The sequence below is a fragment of the Palaemon carinicauda genome, chromosome 1 (genome assembly GCF_036898095.1).
Source record: "Palaemon carinicauda isolate YSFRI2023 chromosome 1, ASM3689809v2, whole genome shotgun sequence".
NCBI classification, from domain to species: domain Eukaryota; kingdom Metazoa; phylum Arthropoda; class Malacostraca; order Decapoda; family Palaemonidae; genus Palaemon; species Palaemon carinicauda.
Genome location: NC_090725.1, coordinates 288577210 through 288599709, shown reverse-complemented (window position 1 = coordinate 288599709; position 22500 = coordinate 288577210). Strand labels below are relative to the sequence as shown.

General features: G+C 33.4%; 1 long non-coding RNA gene across 1 annotated transcript in view; it reads left to right on the top strand.

Annotated features, from left to right (window-relative positions):
• Positions 1-4994: 4994 nt before the first annotated feature.
• The window catches only part of LOC137657620 (uncharacterized), an 83911-nt gene continuing 66405 nt past the window's right edge, over positions 4995-22500 (top strand). Inside the window, exon 1 of the long non-coding RNA XR_011047170.1 lies at positions 4995-5417. This is a non-coding gene — a long non-coding RNA (uncharacterized lncRNA). The remainder of the gene's footprint in view (positions 5418-22500) is intronic.

Sequence of the window (22500 nt, the reverse complement as noted above, 5' to 3'; positions counted from 1 at the left end):
TTATTCCCATTATCATAATCAGCCGTTATTAGTCCACTGCAGAAGAAATGCCTCGGACATGTCCTTCCACTTCGTCTGTTTATGGTCTTACTATGCCAGTCCATACCCGCACACTTTCTTAGTTCGTCAATCCATTGTCGTCTCTTCCTTTCCATACTTCTTTTGTAATCTCAATGGACCTATTCTGATACTCTTAATGTCCATCCATTGTCTGTCATTCTCAGTATATGTCCTGCCCATTTACATTTCTTTTTCTTACACGTTAAACTAGCCATGTTGCTCTTTTTCTGTACGTTAGTGTTATTCCCATCATTATTCTTTACATTGCTCTTTGAGTTGTAACTAGCTTATGTTTTAAGGTTTTAGCAAGGTTCCAAGTTTCTGATGCATAAGTTAATACTGGCTGAACCATCTGATTAAATGCTTATCTTTTTAGAGAAAGTGGCATTTTACATTTCATAATCTCATTTTGTTTAACAAAAGCTCTCCATCCTATGCTTATCCTTTTACTTTCGGTCACGTATACCGGAGAAACAATTGATGTCTGTCCTAATACATTAACAATCTCTAGAGGTTCGTCTGCAACTCTTATTTGTTATCCCACTGCATTTTAATTGAATATTATTTTAGATTTACTCATTTTAATTGTTAGTCTTACATTTCTGCTTTCTGTATTCAAATTTTCAATTATCGTTTTCTATAAATCCTCAGCTGTTAAGGTGTTCCCCATTAATGTTAATTCCTACATTTTTCCAATGTAATTTTTTTTTAAACTTCTTTTAGGCACGCTGTGAATAATTCAGGAGAGATGGGGTCTCCCTGTCTAACTCCTTTCTCAATCAGAATTTTCTCCCTATTTTTATGTAATTTTAGGATTGCTATACCTCCTGTATAGATATCTTCAAGTGTTCTACCATAAGATTCATCTGTTCCTCGTCTTTGAAGAGCTTTCATAAATGCTGAAATTTTGACATAATCAAAAGCTTTCTCATAGTCTCTAGATGCTATAAATAGTAGTTAATCGTACTCTGTTGATTTTTCCATTAGTTGGTTAATTACATGTTGAATATGCACTTCTAAGCCTGCCTCCTTTCCTGGTTGGTTAGAGTCTAGCTGTCTTTCTATTTGGCTCAAGATGATAGTTGTAAATATATTATATATTATTGGGGGAAACTTATTAGGCCGTAGTTTTTTTTTTTTTTTTTTTTTTTTTTTTGGTCTCCCTTATTGTGAATTAGTATAATGATGAAGGTTTTCCAAGCTGTAGGTATAGATCATTCTTGTAGATATTTGGTGTAAAGTTTGGCGAGTTTTACTACTATGAAATCTCCTCCATCTATTATTAACTCAATTGTTAGACTATCTTCTGCTGCTGCTTTACCTCTGTTCATGTCTTAATATTTTCTTTACTTTTCCTAGTGTTACCTTTGGTATGTATATACAGTATATATATATATATATATATATATATATATATATATATATATATATATATATATATTGTGTGGTAAATGACAGGACAGGATTAGCTATATAAGAGGGATTACTCGAGTGCCATAAGTAGATGAGATCATGGTAAGGGGCAGATGGAGATGGTTTGGTCATGCTCTTCGCACTCCCAAGAGAGATTAGTTCACCAAACTTTTAACTGGGCTACACTAGACAGTAGAAGATATGGAAGACCCAGACCTACATGGCCTAGGACTATGAAGCGTGAAGTAGAAGAGGACGATTGTAGAAGTATTGATTTAAAAGCTCAAGATAGAGATGACTGGCGAAATCTAACTGATATGCCCTTTGCGTCAATCGGCGCAGAAGATGATGATCATATATATATATATATATATATATATATATATATATATATATATATATATATATATATATGTGTGTGTGTGTGTGTGTGTGTGTGTCTGTGTGTGTTTTATAGATTGATCGATAGATAGAGAGGACAATTTTCAAAAAAATATTACCGGAGGTAAGTAACTTTATCAGAAGATTTTAAATCATTTACTCCGCGAAGGAATAATAATAGATAAATGAAAAGTAAGTGATTCAAAGTGCCGGAGGAGAGAAAGGCATAAAAAAAGGTCGAATAGAGGGTGTAAAAGACGTATTAGAAAATAAGAAACGTGAAATATCCGGGAAGAGCAATATTTTAGTGCTTGCGTGATATGGGTGACTGGCGCAAGTTTTAAGGTATTGTCCTGTCTATCAGTAACAATGTGTAAAATGGGATACTGATAATTTATTCCTTACTATAGAAAATTGGAAGGTTCGAACAAATGAATTGTGTGTATAGGGGTTAAACTTGTAAATTGTCTTTAAACCTAATAACGGTCTATGAATTTGATTGTGGAGTGCGTTCATTCATGGTGCTCGAGTTAGTGGATGCGGAACTGATTTTCGTGTTATTTCTCCATAGCACCAAGTTTCACACACACACACACACACACACACACACATATATATATATATATATATATATATATATATATATATATATATATATATATATATATATATATATTAATTAAGCTTCAGATACCTTTTAATATCGAATTCACTTTGCCACGGGATTTCGGAACGAATTCTATATTAAATGGTAGTTTTGGCTTATCAGGCATAAAGGAAATCACGAGTGTTAGCGATAAAATCATCATCACACACACACACACACGCACACACACACACACACACATGGCATAGATTTATTTTTTATTCAGATGACTGAGAGTTCTAGACATAGCCAAGTTCTAGGAGAAGTAATTTCTAGAGAGAGAGACACACACACAAAGCTTTTTCATCCTAGGTCTAACGACGAGATGCAGTCGAAGGTGATGTATTGGCTTGATTTGAGTAAAGTAGTTGAAGTCATTACTTTTGAGAGAGTTTAGACTTCTTCTTCTTCTTCTTCTTCTTATTATTATTATTATTATTATTATTATTATGATAATCAAACCATTGTTCTCTAGTCTTAAGTAGTGGCATAACCTCTGTACCATGGTCTTCCACTGTCTTTGATTAGAGTTCTCTTGCTTGAGGGTACACTCTTGCACACTATTTTATTTATTTTCTCTTCCCCTTGTTTTTTTAATTTTCTTATAGTTTATATAGGAAATATTTATTTTAATGTTACTGTTCTTAAGATATTTTATTTTTCCTTTCCTCACTGGGCTTTTTTCCTTGTTGGGGCCCTTGGGCATAAGCTTTTCCAACTAGGGTTGTAGCTTGGGAAATAATAATAATAATAATATTATTATTATTATTATTATTATTATTATTATTATTATTATTATTAATGAGGATGAAAACGATCATGCTTTCAAATAAAGTAATTTCCCATTAAAAACAGAAAGTCTCTTCGAGAAAGGTAAACAACTTTGCTGAGTATAATGGGATTCTCTTAATTTGTAAAAGAAACCAGATAGTTTATGGAAGAATTGTGTAAACTGCAGATATAAATATTATGAAAACAATAAAAAAGTAAACAACTTCATAAATGAACAAAGGCATAAACATGAATACAAATTAATATTGTAAAAAATATACATTGACTAACCATAATTTAAGGGGTTATTTCGCTTCTGGGTTACGATAAGAAAAGTAAGTTAGATATTCTCGGTAATTTGTTAATAATGTTCAGAGGTCGCTCATGGATAGCAGAGGCAAGGGGCAGTGATAATACCCCATGGCTTAGCCATATACTTGTATGATCAGCGCCCAAGCCCAATCTTCATCAATATAGGACCAGGGAGAGCCAGGCAATCGCTGCTGATGATTTAGCAGGGCGACCTATAAGCTCTCCCAAACCTTCCCCCATCCGTAGCTCACAAAGATGGCGAGGTTGCGGACATTACGAGAAACTATTGAGCTTGAACCCCTGTGTTTAAAATATGCTACCACAGCTATCTAAAGGCTATTTTCCTAGCCTGTTGCAAAAGTTTAGTATTAGTGTTTTTTTTTCAGTGTTTGGAAGTGTTTAAAGATATCTTGTATGTGGCTTTCCTTTAAATACCTTTACCCCCTTTTATAGAAATTAAGAAGAATTAGCCATCTCTTATTAAGAAATTTTTATACTGTATATTTGTATGATAAATATGTTTTGGAGAGGAGTGATTTATCTTCATACTATTAAATGGCACACAATATTGAAAAAGCGCAGTATATATACACACGCATATATATATATATATATATATATATATATATATATATATATATATGTGTGTGTGTGTGTGTGTGTATAAGTATATAATATATATATATATATATATATACATATATAAATTTATATATACTTACACGTGTAAGTTTGTGTGTTCTGTATGAATGTACTTTTTCACCTTACACTGTTTCCTTCTAGAAAAATGTGTTGACCTGAAGAGCTTAGCCCTCTGGTCTGCTATCGCTAGAAACTATTAACTAAACGAATTTCGTGAAGCTGTTTTCAATCGTGCTTATTCCCTTTAATCAAAATCCCTTGCATTAACCTCTCATGTTCTCTGTCATCACTACAGAAGATACGAATACTTCATAAATAAACGGAAATGTTTTTATTTTTGTCTAATGCAGAGACTAGAACAAATAACTTCTAACCATTGTGAATAAATCAAGAAGATTGTTGATAATCAATCCACTTAACGTTAGTTCATTCCGGTTAGGCCGAAGCTAAACTGCTTCTCACAAATTTAAGCTTTCGTCTGGTGTTTATCTTTCTCACAGTTTTATCTATAGCGTGTTCCTCTTATCAGGTACCGAGATATTCCTTCTGGGATATTTAGAATCATACGCTGTAGAGGAATGAAAAGAATTAGAGTACAATTACTAGGAGTCTGCAATTAATTGGAAAATGATAATTCACATGTCAAGAGATAGTTCACGCTCCTCGCAAGAAGCGCGTGAAATAAATCCACATTGATGAATATCCGTAAATAAACAAGGGCCAGATGCAAGAAAGTATGTTCGGTAGTGTAAACAAGATAAACAAAAAAGCAGAATGACAAGAACAAAGCGAAGAACTAAGTATTCGCTTTCAGTTTGGGAATAAAAGAAAACAACAAAAGATTGTGAGGAGGCGAAGGGGCTCAATCTTGCAAGGAGAAAAAGAGAAGAGGAGTACATACACACATATACACTGAGGTTGCGTTGAGGGATTCTTCAGTATCGCGGGTCGAATGGTGATGTTTAGAGCTCTCTTCTACCGCTCGCTCGTGAGAGGTTGTATGGGAAGCTTTGCCTCACGTGGCGTTTGGTGTGCTATTTCGTAAATAGGTATACAGTATTCCTCTTATTCCGAACATCGTATTGACAAGTTATTCATTTATCATGTGGGTGTTTATTTCTATTTTTTTTAGTTAAACGACAAGATGCAATCGTAAACAGGATAAGTGTATGAAGTTGTCATTCTGTGAAAGGTGAGTAGGCCTAGGTTTTTTTATATTGTTCATCACGTTTTTAATGTTGCGATGTATATGTATTTTGATGGTGACCTAATTGTTTACAACATAAATAGTTATGTATAGACAATAAACAACGCTAGGTATTTGTACATCCGAATTATTTTTTGAATAATTTTAATTTTCATCCGCTAATTTATTAAATTAACACTAGGTCTAGTACTTGAATGGTAGGGAGATATAGCCTAATTGAAGATTATTATTGCGCAGTCGTCTGTCATCGGGTTATATCATCAATTGATTATAATTTTGAGTGTTATATTATTTCATGATGAGTGGTGTGGGAAACAAATACTGAACTAAATACGCCATTGTAACCTTGCATCGTACTAGCAGCTAGCTCTAATGACCCCTGATATCCTGTCTGTATTAGTTCCATGTGACGTTATGATAAATCGTGTCTGGTTTAAATTTATTTTGTCATAATTTCTTCTTTTTTGTTAACATTTAAGATTACTTCATATAGGCCTAGGGCGAAAAGATATTTCATGATATCCAGGTTTCGAAAATTTTGTGAGTCGTAGAGTGGTAGGTGAATTGACAGTTAGAAAACATGTATATTATAATCATCATGAACAATATTTCGCAATTGCATATGAACTGCTGATTCTAAGACGAGCGAATAACTATAATGGAAAGGTACCATCGTTCCATTATAATGAGTCGTAGTAACTCCCCTTATCTCTCTCGCTAAATCTCACCGAACCTAACGTATTTGACATTGGTCAGAGATGTGTTTTGGTATTGTAAGTTATTGGCCGGGAGTACGACGTTACAGTTGCATGTTGGTTGGGATGGTTTATTCTCGATGTTAGGAATGGAACTTGCAGTGAATGTTTTTTTTTTTTTTATGTTGAACAGGTTGACATGACTTTGTTCATTGTTTATATATGATACATATATTTTGACGTTGTTACTGATCTTAGGGTCATTTATATTCTTTATTCATTACTTTTCATGTAATTTATTTACTTCTATTTCATCTCATCACTGGTCTATTCTTCCTTGTTGGAGCTCATGGGCTTATAGCATATCCTGCTTTTCCAACTAGGGTTGTAGCCCAGATAGGAATAAGTATGATAATGGCAATAGACTGCTTAACTTGTTAACGTGATTCACGCCAAGATACACAAAGACTTGGCTCCAAGGGCCTACGAATTTAGGCAGAGGTCTGTTTGTGGATAGTTATTTTGACCCATTTGGCAATTTGCGCTATAAACGAAAGAAACCCATGTTAGTTTTGCTAATATAGTTAAACATGCAATATAAAGAGATAATATTTAAAGGTTTTAAAATATTTTTGTATTCAATCAAATCTTTGGAATTTTTTGGCTTTACATAATTGTCTCTGCGCACAAATTCATTTGCATATATATACATATATATATATATATATATATATATATATATATATATATATATATATATATATATATATATATATATATGTGTGTGTGTGTTTCTGTGTGTCTGTGTGTACAGTATATAAAAGAAAATTTGAAAATTTACGGATTTAAACTGGCATAGAAAGACCATAAACAAACGCGATTGGAAGGACATGTCTGAGGCCTTTGTCCTGCAGTTGGCTGGCTAGGACTGACTTGATATACAGTATATATATATATATATATATATATATATATATATATATATATATATATATATAATATATATATATATATATATATATATATATATATATATATATATATATATATATATATATATATATATATATATATATATATATAAATGTGTGAGTGTGCAGAAACCGTTATCAACTTTATCCATTATTTTCTTAATTATCGATGAACCAACATACTGTACAGTATATCCGATTTACTTCAGTACGAAATATTTGAGTATATTTGACACATATGAGCTTCTTATCAGTCTTTACTATTTGCTTTATTGTCTATCTTTCTTCGTCTTGGAGGTTGAATGATTCATTACAAATACTTTTTTTAAGTTATAGTAATTATTACAATCGTTTAAATGAGAATGGTTAAGATAAAAATTGTGTGTAAGTTTTTTTTGTGTCATAACACAAAACACATCGTCAGACCAGGTAGAGGATTATTTTGGTATATTCTTAGCAGGTAATTTAAACCTGATAACAAGCTTAAATCACAGTGGGGTTTTTTTTTGTGTGTGTGTGTTTTTTTACAGGATATTTCATTATGCTAAAAGGAACTAAAATGAAAATAGTTTATGAGTACCTAAAAGGATTATATTTTCTTAATAACCATCTTGATGGTTATTAATGTGCACAGATGCACATAATCTAAATATATGAATGTGTACGTGTATAGAATGTACAATATTTTCTACCTGTTCTGTGATGTTAATTGAGGTGAGAAGCACTTTCAACATGAGTGCAGTATTCATCATTTGTCATTATGGAATTTATGCATCATTCCCTATGTATTTATCTATCCATGCACACATATTTATATACATACATTTATATTCATATATATATATATATATATATATATATATATATATATATATATGTGTGTGTGTGTGTGTGTATCATCATCATCTCCTACGCCTATTGACCAAAAGGGCCTCTGTTAGATTTTGCCAGTCATCTCTATCTTGTGCTTTTAATTCAATTCTTCTCCATTCATCATCTACTTTGCGCTTGGTAGACCTCAGCCATGTAGTCCTGGGTCTTCCAACTCTTCTAGTGCCTTGTGGAGCCCAACTGAACGTTTGGTGAACTAATTTCTCTTAGGGAGTGCGAAGAGCACGCCCAAACCATCTTCATCTACCTGTGATCTACCATGATCTCATCCACACATGGCACTCGAGTAATATCTCATATAGTTTCATTTCTAATCCTGTTCTACCATTCAACTCCCAATATCCTTCTGGGGGTTTTGTTCTCAAATCTATTAAATCTCTCTCGTGTCCATATAGTAACACCGATCTCGCTAAGCTGATATATAGTCTGATTTTTATACGTAATTTCAGGCGATTTTATTTTCAAATTTTACTTAACCTAGCTATTGTCTGATTATCTTTTTACAATCTTTCACTAAACTCTAATTTTAAAGACCCTGTATTGGAGATCATAGTTCATAAATACTTCAATGATTCTACCTCATTAATCCTTTCTCCTTCCAATGATATTTCATCTTCCATTGCATACTCCGTTCTCATCATCTCTTTCTTCAAGTTATCTTCAGACCAACCTCGTGTGATATTTCATGTAATCTGCTAAGCAAGCATTGCAAGTCCTGTAGTGATCTGCTAACAAGGACAGCATCATCAGCATACTCTAGGTCTGCTAATTTCCTATCACCAATCCAGTCCAATCCTTCTCCACCATCTCCGAATGTTCTACACCTTACAGAATCCATGAGGAGGATAAACAACATAGATGACAACACATTTGTTTGGAGTAATCCGATGTTCACTGGAAATTCATTTGATAAAACTCCCTTAACATTAACTTTACATTTACTATGCTCATGAACAGACTTAATTAAATTCACATATTTAAGAGGAATTCCATAATAACGCACGACTCTCCGCAAGATTGGCCGGTACACACTATCGAAGGCTTTTCATAGTCCACAAATGCCATCAAAAGGGGATTTCTATATTCTACGCATTGCTGTACAACATGTCTCAAAATGAAAATTTGTCCAGTTCAACTTCTACCTTTTCGAATTCCTGCTTGTTCATCTGTCAACTTTTCATGTATCTTACTCTCCAGTCTCTTTAGAATAAGCATGCTATATATTTCCATAACAACTGTAATTATTGCAATCAGTCAGGTCTCCGTTTTTTGCCATTTTCATCTACACTCCTAATTCCCATTCATCAAGTTTTGCCTCTTCATGTCACATTCTTCAAAATAATCTTGTAAGTATTCTTGGAGTCACTTCATTTTCGGCCAGTATCATCTCGGCATTTATTCCATCTTATCCAGGTGCTTTCCATCTCTTGAGTTTTTTAATGATAGCTTCGACTTCAAACACACTCAATTCACTCATGGCACATCAAGGCTCAGATCAGCTTCAGGTATATCAATCAAATTATTCCCTTCGTATCTCCTATTCATAACCTCACTAAAGTGTTCCATCCAACGTTGCCTTTCTTCCTCCTCTGTTGTTATAACAGATCCATCTCTCTTTTTGATGGGTATATGCTTCTTCTTTGCCCCAGTCAAGGTTTCATTAATAATTCTATGTGCGATTCTTACACCATATTTATACACACACACACACACACACATATATATATATATATATATATATATATATATATATATATATATATATATATATATATATATATGTGTGTGTGTGTATATATAAGGTAGTAGGTTGGCTAGGGCACCAGCCACCCGTTGAGATGCTACCCGTTGAGATACTACAGCAAAGGAAGTTATTGGGTCCTTTGACTAGCTAGACAATACTACATTGAATCCTTCTCTGTTGTTACGGCTCATTTTCCCTTTGCTTACACATACACCGCCAGCCTATTCTTTACATAATCTCCTTTGTCCTCCTACACCCCACAACACTGAGATTGCCAAACAATTCTTCTTCGCTCAGGGGTTAACTAATGCACTGTAATTGTTCAGTGGCTACTTTCTTCTTGGTAAGGTTAGAAGAGTCTCTTTTGCTATGGTAAGCAGCTCCTCTAGGAGAAGGACACTCCCAAATCAAGTCATTGTTGTCTAGTCTTGGATAGTATCATAGCATCTGTATCATGGTCTTCCACTCCCTTGGGGTAGAGTTCTCTTTTGCTTGAGGGTACACTCTGGCACACACTTTTATCTTATTTCTCTTCCTCTTTATTTCTTTAAAGTTTTTATAGTTTATATATGAAAGATTTTTTTAATGTTGTTTTTGTTCGTAAGATATTTAAGTTGTTCATTACTTCTCTCTTAGTTATTTATTTCCTTATTGCCTTACCTCACTGGACTTTTTTTTATCCCCGTTGGAACCCTTGGGCTTAAAGTATCCTACTTTTCCAACGAGGGTTGTAGCTTAGCAAGTAATTATGTATATGTATATATATATATATATATATATATATATATATAAATCTTTAACAAAATTGAAGGCTCTCTGGTAAGTCTTTTTATGGTTAATTGTTTTTGAATGTTAAAGAATATTTATGGCTTGATGACAGAAATCTCTCTCTCTCTCTCTCTCTCTCTCTCTCTCTCTCTCTCTCTCTCTCTCTCTCTCTCTCTCTCTCGTAAATTATATATATTTATACACACGTAAAACTCAATGAATATGTGATGTTCAGGTGGAAAAAACTGGAAAGATAAAAAAAGAAACTGGAAATCTTGACTGGTTTTGCCATTTACAGTTTATTTTCAAGCCATCCTCAAAAGAACTTAAACTGCCATAGAAATTGCCTTAACATATATTATGTAAAATTTCTATCTCTGTATCAGTCCTCTTGAAGATGAAAATGACTAAATCGGTTAGAATCAAAGATTTGTTCAAATGTTTGTGTGTGTGTGTGTGTGTGGTTGTGTGTGTGTGTAGTATTATCTATGTTAGATTTAGGTTAACATTCAGAGTTTAAGTGCCTTGATTCAAAGTGTTTCAAATATGGAAATAAAGATGAAGAGAAAAATTTACAATTTCCCATGACGTATATTGAAGACCCATGCTAAACTTATTTAGTGTAATCTTGTCATTTCAAAATATAGACAATAATAAGTTTAACTTCTCTGAGCATTCAACAATTTTTATTGATTTCGAGTAGTTTTTTATCCTCTTGAATTTTTATTAAATACTTAAGGTGATATGAAAATCGGGCGTACCCTTTCTGAAATAGAAAAAAAGTGATGTCCTTCAAACTTTGCACCACTTTCCAGTATTTTATGTAAAATAGGACAGAGATCCTGCTGTCGAAACGAACAAACTTGCTTTTGATTTTGTCACTATTAATTAAGTGAACATATATTTGTAAGATTGCGTGGATATCACCTATTTACGTACTTTTACGAATCTCACTTTTGCAAGCTTTCGTTTTTTTTTCCACCGGTGTGTGGTGGCGTATTGGAAACGTCCCTTCCCGTCTATTTGGTGTACTGGCGTTCGAGATCTTCTCCAGGTCGATAGTTTCTTGTAGTGTCTGCAACATTATCATCCTTTTGAGCTAAGGAGGGGGTGTTTGGAAGAGCCTATAGATCTACCTGCTGAGTCATCAGCCGCCATTACCTGGCCATCTTTGGTCCCTGGGCGCTAATCATATGTATACATGAGCAGTCTTTGAGGGTATTGTCCCTATCTGTGGCCTCTGCCATTCATGAGAAACTTTTAAACCTTTTAGGTAGGTTCGAAATATGGCGGCAAAGATCTAAGAGGTGCCAGAACAGGTGCTCATGTGACACCGCCCGAACCTGCACTTTCCTCGGACTTCTGGATTACCAGTTCGCTGTGCGACTCCACAAAGAAACATTACTCGTCCTTTTCCCCATTGTCATTGGTGCCAGTCATCTGAATGTTGTAGAGTGGTATGCTATAATGAGATGGTGGTGGGGGAGGGCTCCGAGGCTTTTGTGCCTATTTATGATATATGATAAAGTTCTAAGTAATTCTTAACATATGCATGATTTAGCTATTCTCCCTGAAATTTATGAACCTAGATAAGTCTTTATTATTATTATTATTATTATTATAATTATTATTATTATTATTATTATTATTATTATTATCATCGCTGGCCAATTTACAACCCTATATTTGGAGAAGCAAAATGCTATAAGCTCAAGTTCTTCAACAAGGAAAAAATCCCAATGACGAAATGAAACAGTAAACAATAAACTGTAAATGAGAACAAAATATTTTAATACCAGTTACAACGTTGAATAGGTAAGTCATATATGAACTATAATATGAGATTTGATTCAACTTGTCAACTAAAAGTATTTGCCTCTTGTTTCAACTTTTGAAGTTCCACCGACTTAACTACCAGATTAAGAACATTCCACAGTCTGAACACTGCAGGAATAAAACTTCTAGAAGTGTGTTATGGAACCATATGATGAAGAAGGCAGGTCTGTTAGGATTAACTGTTTACCTAATACTACATACTAGATGGTAAGATCTGAATGCAAAGGGTGGTCAGAATTATGTAGTCTTATGGAGCATGCATAAAGAACTAACTGAACGACTCTGCCAGAATTTTATATTCAGATCAGGAAAAAAGGGATTTATTAGACGGGAAGAGTTTGTCCCAAAAAAATAGAATGAGAGTCAACAGCTGAAGACCTGACAAGAAAACAGTACTAAAAAATGGCAAAATTAAATAATTAAAACATTTACTCGGGATAGATTGATCAACAAAATTCCTACTAGAAATTCATAATATGCTAATTTTATGCGCAATTAAAAAATTAATAGACCCGATGTGTTTCACAACAATAGATATGCAATCAAGAATCACGCCTAGAATTTTAATTGAGTTGTATACAGTTAAAGAGACATTATCAATGAAAAGATTTATAGCCTATGGGCAAGAGTCACTGTCCTTGACCTACTGTACTTACAATCATACTTTGAGTTTTGTTAGGGTTCAATTTCATGCCCCATAATTTCCCCACGCATTAATTTAGAATAATAACCAAGACCAAGGGTATTGTTCTTGACAGGTTTCTAGACGATTCTTTATATAGATTGTGCACATTCGTATTGCTAACAACTCCAATGAGTTTTAGGAATTGAATGACAATTAATTTTTAATTGATTGAGTTTGAGTTTTGGCGTTATAACCACCAGGGTCAATGGTCCCTTGCCACTTATCAATGTTATTTTTGATAGTGTGAGTTGGAGTTGGTTAATCTTGTTGTAGCTGTCATTTTAATGGCTGTAGAGTTAAAGCTATGGTTTTTCAATTACCCCTATTGTTTGGATGAGGCTGCATGTTCCACACTTTACCTCCAAGTACTTATCAGACCTTAGGTTTCTCAACTTCGATGACTGTAGTCGGGATTTTATGAAAGAAAATTACAAGTTTTTATATGGTTTAAAGAAGGACCCGAGGTTGCTGCTGTTGGATGCATACCACACACCTGGAAACTTTCATATTCAAATCTAAATACTCTGAACGAGCTGCAGTGTGGCAATCGATTGTGTCTGACCACACTACTAAAAAATCTTCAACAGCAACATAACTTTTTTGATTGAAGAACCCCTATCATGAAGGTGTATGCTAGTGTGATCTATGTTATATTTTAAATTGCACCATATTAAGGGAAATTACCTATTTTTTTTTCAATTGTGTACGTAACTGCAATTTGTAATAAAATTAATTACATAGTTAAGAAATCTTCGAACATTATTTGAATTAATCCAGAAAGTTAAACTGCTTTTCAGTAACAACCATGCACTTTTGATTACTCAGTTAAGTTCTTTGAAATATTGTATGCTAAGTCTAATCTCCGCGCAAGACTTAGTAAAGTATTTACAATTCAATATATAAACTAGGTTTCTAAGGGTCTTTTTTAGATACCTAAATTACATTTTTCTCTCAATCCTAACGCTATGGACGAGATGGAAACGGATTGCGGTCTTCTAAGAATTTATTTTTATTCTTTATAGGTTAATTAATATACTTGCATTGTAAATTAGTGAAATATTAAATATTTCTGAGGTGGGGCTATTAGTGCATGCATTGTGTGTTCTGTGTTATCATGCAATTTCCGTTGCTTTTTATGAGCTTCACGTTTTATAAAATTATGTATCCTGTTCAACTTTCAAAATGTTAAGCTTCCCAAAATAGTATTTTTTTATATTCTTCTTTTAAATTTTTTTTAAAATAGATTTTCTACCTCTATTGCATATGAACAATAGCAAAATAAATTTGGTGTAGACAGTGACAATTATGCTGGTCTTTCAAGAGTTATCACAAAGGATATTAATCTGACGCTATAGGAAACCATAGTTTTAGTGTCATACCTGTCTATGTATTTTGTTTGAGCTTTCCTTTGTAAAAAGCTTGATATTTTCTCAAAACACAAAGTATGTTGAACGCTTATGGGGAATAGGTCTATCATGCATTAGTCATATTTCACTTCCATACATGTTTAGTGATGATATGTACTGTAATATTTGGCATAGCAACCGAAAGTATAGGTTTGTAGTGTGTGTTAAAATTAACATTACTTAAGTACAAGACACGGCCTCTTGTTGTATTAGCCGCACACATAATGTGTTGATATAATAAATGTTATTCAGTATAAAGCCTTTGAAGGTTTCAACTTTGGCAGCCGTTTCACATCACATAGTTACTGCTTTCCATACACATAGGAATTTTATTTCCCAATATCAATAAGTCATTGGTGCATGAAAGAGTGATGGACATTGAGGATATCCTAAATAAGCTAGACGATTTATCATTAAACTGATAAGCCAATTGAACGCTTTGAAATCTCCCTCTGCTCCTTTGTAACCTTGCAATAGCGTATTCACTAACCTATATTCTCCGATTCTCCAGTCATAACCAAGTCACTTTAGGGCTTTGGGCATTACACCTATATTAAAACTTTTCAATTTAAAGACTGCTCATGAATAGCAGAGGCAAGGGACAGTGACATTGCCCTATCAAGCAGGGCAATGCCTTGGAGACTTACATGCATACCTTTGATCAGCACCCAAGCCCCCTTTCCACCTAAGCTAGGACCAAGGAAGGCCAAACAATGGTTACTGGTGACTCAGCAGATAGACCTATAGGCTCCCCCAAACCCCTCATCTTTAGCTTACAAAGATGATGAGGTTGCAGCTACCAAAGTATCTAACTAGTTTGAGCGGGACTCGAACCCCAGTCTGGCGGTCACCAGGGATGGACGTTACCAAACGGCCACCATAACCTTTTCTATTGTTTTTGGCCACAATTACTACTGAACCAGTTAATTTCAACAGTAGTGATGTATCATTTTATTTCGTTTATAAATGGTAATGAAACTTCTCTTCCTTGAAGCAGACTTGGGTATATCTTATAATGTCTTTCCTTATTTCAAGTTTCTACAATCGCCTATATAACTTCTTAAAACACTCCCAAGTGTATTTATAAGTCAACCACTTATTTTCTGCCATACTTAACCCTCATGCCATCCAGCTTCGGCTGACTTCCATTTGTATATCTGTTTAGTAATCCCATTTATCTATTTCTAATTTTCACACATTAATCCTTCAGATTCTCCTCTCAATTAAGATAATTCTTCATTATCTTTCGAGAGCATATCTCCTCACCATTAATTGAAAGTTGTCACTTAGAGACATGTACTTTCGTTGTTCGAAATGATAACCCTATATGAAAATTCTCTGGTATTGACCTAATCATTGAATTAAAATAAAACTGTAAATATACTACATGTGTTTAGTAATCCCTTTTATCTATTTCTAATTTTCACACATTAACCGTTCAGATTGCTCTGTCAATTAAGATAATTCTTCATTATCTTTCGAGAGCATATCTCCTTACTATCTTTTAACCGTTCAAATTGCTCTTTCAATTGAGATAATTCTTCATTATCTTTCGAGAGCATATCTACTTTTCCACCTCAGTGCTATGACGTTTCTGGTCACTAACCTCTCCCTTGTTTTCTTTATTATGCAAGTCCTCCCTTTCACGTATGGCATACCCAGATGTGCTGGCCGGAAAAGAAAGGTTTAACATAGCTTCAGGTACGGTTTTGGCACTAGATGATTTTCTCTCTCTCTCTCTCTCTCTCTCTCTCTCTCTCTCTCTCTCTCTCTCTCTCTCTCTCTCTCTCTCTCTCTCTCTTCCATTTGCTTAATACCTACAAAATGCAATTACATTGTGACATTTTCTAAAGCATTTCGAATATTAGTCATGATATGATAGCGTGCTTATAACTTCGTTTAAGCAGTGTTTCAAATGTATTTGATACATTCGATATCAGATTCGTTACAGCTTCTTTCAACCTCTTAGAAAAAGATTCAACAACAATAATGGGGAAATAGGAAATGGAATATGAAAAGAAACACACGCACTCACACACACCTAAACAAAAAAAACACAACACGAATATTCACACATTTATAGAGAAAATCAATTCTGCAGCTTATTTCTCTTAATTACTGAAATGTAATGAAGATATTGATAGATTTGCGATGAGACGTGAATAAATTGGTTGTTCGAACCTTGGAAGATTTCAAACAAGTGCGATAACCTACAAAAAAAAAAAAAAAAAAAAAAAAAAAAAAAAAAAAAAAAAAAAAAGGACGCATTTATACGTATGCATTGATGGGGGTAATGTGTAGATCAAGGTATTTGGTCTTATTTTGGTGATTTCCAAAATAAGTGCCCAATGATAGTTGACTTCGGCATGGAAAATGTTCAATGAATAATAATAATCTGGCTTTTCTTTTTTAGGTAAAATTTTTTGTTTTAGAACGTACTGATAATTTCAGGTTTTAGAAAATTTAAGCTGAAATAGTCATTTTCATTTTGTTTGTAAAGATTGTTTTTTATACGTTTCTGATGTCCATTTCTATTTAGTTGTTATTTCAAGACGCTAAAGTTTACAATTTCGCTAAGAAGGATAATGAATATTTGAATTGGCACTGAATAGACTGTTAAGTAAATTTGATTTATTTATAGCACAAATGCTTTCAATCCACAACGGCAACGTGTTTCTGCATAAATGGTTGCGGAATTTTGCAAGGATAATCTTTGACTTTTTTTTTTTATTTTATTTATTTATTTTTTTTTTTTTTTTTTTTTTTTTTTTATACATATCTTCGTCTCCTCTTTGTGTCCGTTCATCACTCCCCCCTCCTCTGTTTTGGTTTATTTATTGACATTACTAAATGTTGAAAATTATATTGACCTTTTTATGTTCATTCTTTCTCCTTATTTATAAAGTTTACGTACTTGGTCGTCGTCATCAACTCTCTCTCTCTCTCTCTCTCTCTCTCTCTCTCTCTCTCTCTCTCTCTCTCTCTCTCTCTCTCTCTCTCCTGATATTGACCTTTTTATGTTTATCTCTATATCTCCCATTTTGTAAAGTTATGTGCATACTTGATCATCCATTCTCTCTCTCTCTCTCTCTCTCTCCTCTCTCTCTCTCTCCTCTCTCTCTCTCTCTCTCTCTCTCTCTCTCTCTCTCTGTACTCCACCTCAGTTGAGTCTCGTGAGCTACGAAGCAACAGACTACGGGGATTAAAACATATAAAAGTGACACTATTTCCTTGTTTAAAAAAAAAAAAAAAGAGAGAGAGAGAGAGAGAGAGAGAGAGAGAGAAGAAGAAGAGGATACGTATGACGGTGTGTCCCTTAGAGCAATGCCCTTAGTATGAAACCCTGTGACCCTCCTTGGAGTGAACCCTTGTACCCAAATCTTAGTATTTTCATTATTGGTAAAGCTGTGATAACAGTGTGTAATTGATAAGCGAAGATAATTCATTAATAAGGTATGAATATTTATGCTACATATCTTTTTGATTATGTTATTACGATGATACAGGAACCCTAAACGTAGGAACAAAACTGAAAAGTGCTTCAGTAAACGAAATTTGAACTTGGAGATCGTTACATATTTAAGTTTACCAAACGATAATCTATATAAGTCTGTCGTATACCAGATAAAATTTCCAGTTGTAATTATAACGGTCTGTGTTATTATAATGGAGCATTTCTAGAATCGAACTCATTAATTAATCGATGCATCATAAATGAGTATATTCATGAAACAATTTGATAAGGTATACGCAATGAATGGGTTGATAAAGAAAGTGTTTGATATGCACTTTAAAGGACTAAAACTTCATTTTAATTGCTCCACTTAATAAACGTGTACTTGATATGTTTCACAAATGTAGAACAAAAGACTTAACCCAGACCAAGATTAGCGACTGTGAATATCATAGAAGTATCTAGCAATAAGTAATGCAGTGTCTAGCTTTGGAAATCTCTTTCTACGTATGTTTTTTGTAAATCCTACAATCTTCTAACTTAGATTTGAGCGCAAGGTAAGCCTAATGGGTTTGTCATATGCAAAGATTAAAGGAAAACCTATTCCTTTTGTCTCCCTACGCATAGAATTAAAGAAGGTATTCATAAAAAAAGCCAGTCTGTCAAATTCTCTTCCCAAGTCGTTGTCACTTCCAGAGGATGGAACCTTATTTATTGTTCCTTGTTGTTTTAGATGTCTGCTAGTTAGAATAGATATTTGTAAGTAATTCTTACCCTATGTCGTCTATATATGACCTTATTTCCATCGTTACTGTACTGGCTTACCAGTGTGATTTCTTCGGATTTCTTGCTTCGCCTGCTTATCAATTTTCTGCTTCTGTTGTTTGATTGTTTTACTTTTATCCTTTTGAAATATGTGTAATGCTTATTTGATTTATTCCTAAAACCTCATTTCAAATCCCTCTTTATTATTATTATTATTATTATTATTATTATTATTATTATTATTATTATTATTATTATTATTATTGTTATTATTATTATTATTACTATTATTATTATTATTTTTATTATTATTATTGCCTCCGCCAAGGAGGTTATAAAATCGAGTCGGTTTATTTATTTATTTGTCTGTGTGTCGGTGGACAGTATTACGTCAAAACTGCTTAACGGATTTTTACGAAATTATTATTATTATTATAATACAAGCCTGGTTGGAAAAACAGGATGTTACACGCCCAAGAGCAAAAAGAGGGAAAATAGCCCAGTGAGAAAGGAAATAAGGAAATAAATAAACTAAATATGAGAAGTAATGCGTGAAAAATATAAAATATCCCACGATCAGTAACAATATTTATGCGGGTCTGGTCTAGTAAGCCACTAGATTGTCCGTTCAATTGGCCTTTGCACTTTTGATTTGCTTATCAAGATATAAATTTGTACTTTCGCCGCTGAATGAAATCTCCTGATATCCAAATCGTATTTCTCGATCTTTGACTTAACAAGTTAAGAACGTTTGTACAATAAAAGTTATTGCATATTATATATTTATTAATTGATTTAATTTGTATTGAGATGATTTATAACTATGTAAAACAATGTAGTTCATATCAGTATTTTGTAAAGAATAATTACGTATATAATGTATATTGCTAAGATGTAATTGTATTTTTATAATAAAAGAAAAAAAAAGTTTTAATGAAAATGGTCAACTTCTAGAAATACGAAATATTATCATAAGGAACATTATTGTATTTTTTTTTAAAGGTTAATTATAAGTGTTGGCCAAAATCACATTTCTTATGTTCTATGAAAAGAGAAGTAGTTATTTCTGTGAATTATCATATCTGATGTGAGTCCGAGAGAAAATGAGACAGACAAGGAGAGGTGTCGATTTTCCTTCACTTACTTTACTTTGATGGCTGCTTTTCTAGTCCCATAAAGCAGGGGAACCCCACTCTCTACAGGAGGATAGTTACTTAGATTTTGCTCAATTAAAGTTCAAAAGATATTTGGCCTAACTTGAGTTGTGTGTGAGCGAGTTTGTAGAAAGGAAAAGATAAGTTATATTCTAGAGTAGCTGCAAATCATTGGAAAATCCCGTTTTAAAGATGATTTTGAAATATCTTTAGCTGTCGTGACTTTGACCGTTATGCAATGACAGTTGCTGGAACAATACTATTTTTATATTCTATCTCGTTAAGCCATAAGAATTCAAGGAGGTTGTTTTAGCTGATAGGAAAGATAGGTGAAAGAAGAGTTCAGTTTTACGAAAATTTTTGATTAATATTTTATTTCCTCATTTGTTTTCAAATCCAAGTCATTGGTAACCCAGGTTTTTATACACCGGCTTCATCTTGAAATTAAATATTTGCACATACTATTACATAAATATGCATTAAATAACAAATCAATACTCTCACCTAGTTCAGTGGTGTTAAAGAGGGAAAATTTGGGAAGGTTTAGAATCTATAGAAGACTTTACCATTTATACAATCTTGTAAAACAGAATTTCGAAAGTTAGTATAATCGCAACCTGATTTCTTCGAAGTTTTGTGGTCTTTTGATACCGAAGAATTCCTTCCATTGGTGCGACGACTGGCTAAATGGCTGAATTAGTGGTCTGTCTGTCAAAATTTGTCTAACGTAGGGGTAGTAACAAAAGGTGACGGGGTATGATCGAGATGGGATATCGACTTATGATGCAATACCGATGGTCAACCAGATGTTACTGGTAAAGGAAATAGGTACTTAGGTTTACTTCCTTATGCTAGGTTGAACCCGTTCAAATCTTTAACGGTTAGAATCACGAGCTTATTATTGTTATGATTAGAAGAGAAATTAATGTGTTTTTAAATATATAATAACTTTAACAGCGAATAGACAGCATCTATAAGGGTTAAAACGCTTCTAAACACATTAATTACTGCCAGACCTATGCCTTGACTGCATCTATAACGTTTAAAACGCTTCCAGAAGACTCAATTAGATCAAGTAGTCTTTATTTATTGAATGGATGTGGAAGGTTTGTTTATTTCCTTTCCCCCTTGTTAAACTTCATCATTTTGTTCCTGCCGTCATTTTCTTGACCCATGAATTTTCACAATTCTAGATTCTCGATTTTTGCTTGCTTTGGTGCTATGCCCCACTTTCCTTCCCCGCCTTCAATATTTATACCCTTTCCTTAAAGTTTATTTATTTCAATATGATTATTTTTACTCGGTCTTCATGTTTCCCCCCCCCCTTTATTTACACCGAGAAAGGATGTTTAACCATTCGGTTTGTTTTATAGAACTTCGCGAGATTAAGTTTCTTCACATTCACATATAAATAAAAAGGCTGAGATATCGTGGTTTTTTGTAGCCCATGATTCGAACGTTTAGAGGTTATTTTCCAATAAAGTTATTATGATTTATGAAAATTATTTCACATTCAATAATTTCTTCTAAAACTATTTGCTTTCAAGTAATTTACCGTCACTAATGTTTCCACTCACTACCAGGTAGTTGACTTTGGCAAGGTGTGAAAAGGTGCAGGCGTTTCCAGCCCTCCCCCCCCCCCTGGATAATTGCATTGCAACTGCAAGTTTAGTTAATGGTACTCGCAGTTATCTCAAAAGGTTGTTGAAAGTAGTAATGGTAATAACGCCATTTTATCTTGATTTAAATTACACAAGACTGCGTTCTTTAAACGCCACGGTAAGAAAATAGAATGATAAGACAGAACCTTGGAGATAGGGATTTTGCACCGTCATAATGTATTAGGAATAAACAACAGTATTTGGATAGTATACGTATGCCTATATATATATATATATATATATATATATATATATATATATATATATGTGTGTGTGTGTGTGTGTGTGTGTGTGTGTGTTTATATTTCTTTCTTTATACATGTTTTCGTCTGTGAGTACTGCATTTTGCCAAGTCAAGAACGTATAGCCACTATTTTTTGCTATGGTGTGTACGTCTTAGATTTTGCAAACCGTGTTGGCGAGTGTAAATAATGAAGATAATTAATTTAAGGTATCTGATAATTGTTTTTCAAATTTTACTCTATGCCAATTATTTTGAATATGCTTTTTTCGCAAAAATGTGCTGCATTGATGAATTGCTTTCCTGTTTATTTATTCGTAAAAGATTTCATTGTTCGTAGTGGAATGTCTCAGACATGGCCATATGTCTTAGTTTCCATTTTGAAATATCTCTGCTTTATGTTTTTAATAATTTGATTTTGAAGCCTACAGAGTTATTATTCAAATAAAAAATCTGACTCCACATTTTTTCAAGATATTCAAATTAACCAATTATATGACATTACCTTCAACATTTTAAATACATTATAAAAGCGAAAGGCAGCAGGAAAATAACAGCAAAATCAAAATTGTTCATGTTTGTTTAAGGGTAACCTCATATTCCTTGCGGTGAACGATTCTAGGGTAAAATCACAACAGCAGATGTAAATGTATTCATCAGTAACAAAGATAAGGTGACAGTAATGGTGATATGTGAGTTTACTATTGATAACGATCATAAGGTACTTAAAATAAGAGAAGGTGAAGATGTTGAAATGAATATAGTTTGTTGGGTTTTTGTAGCATTTGTTTCTCTAC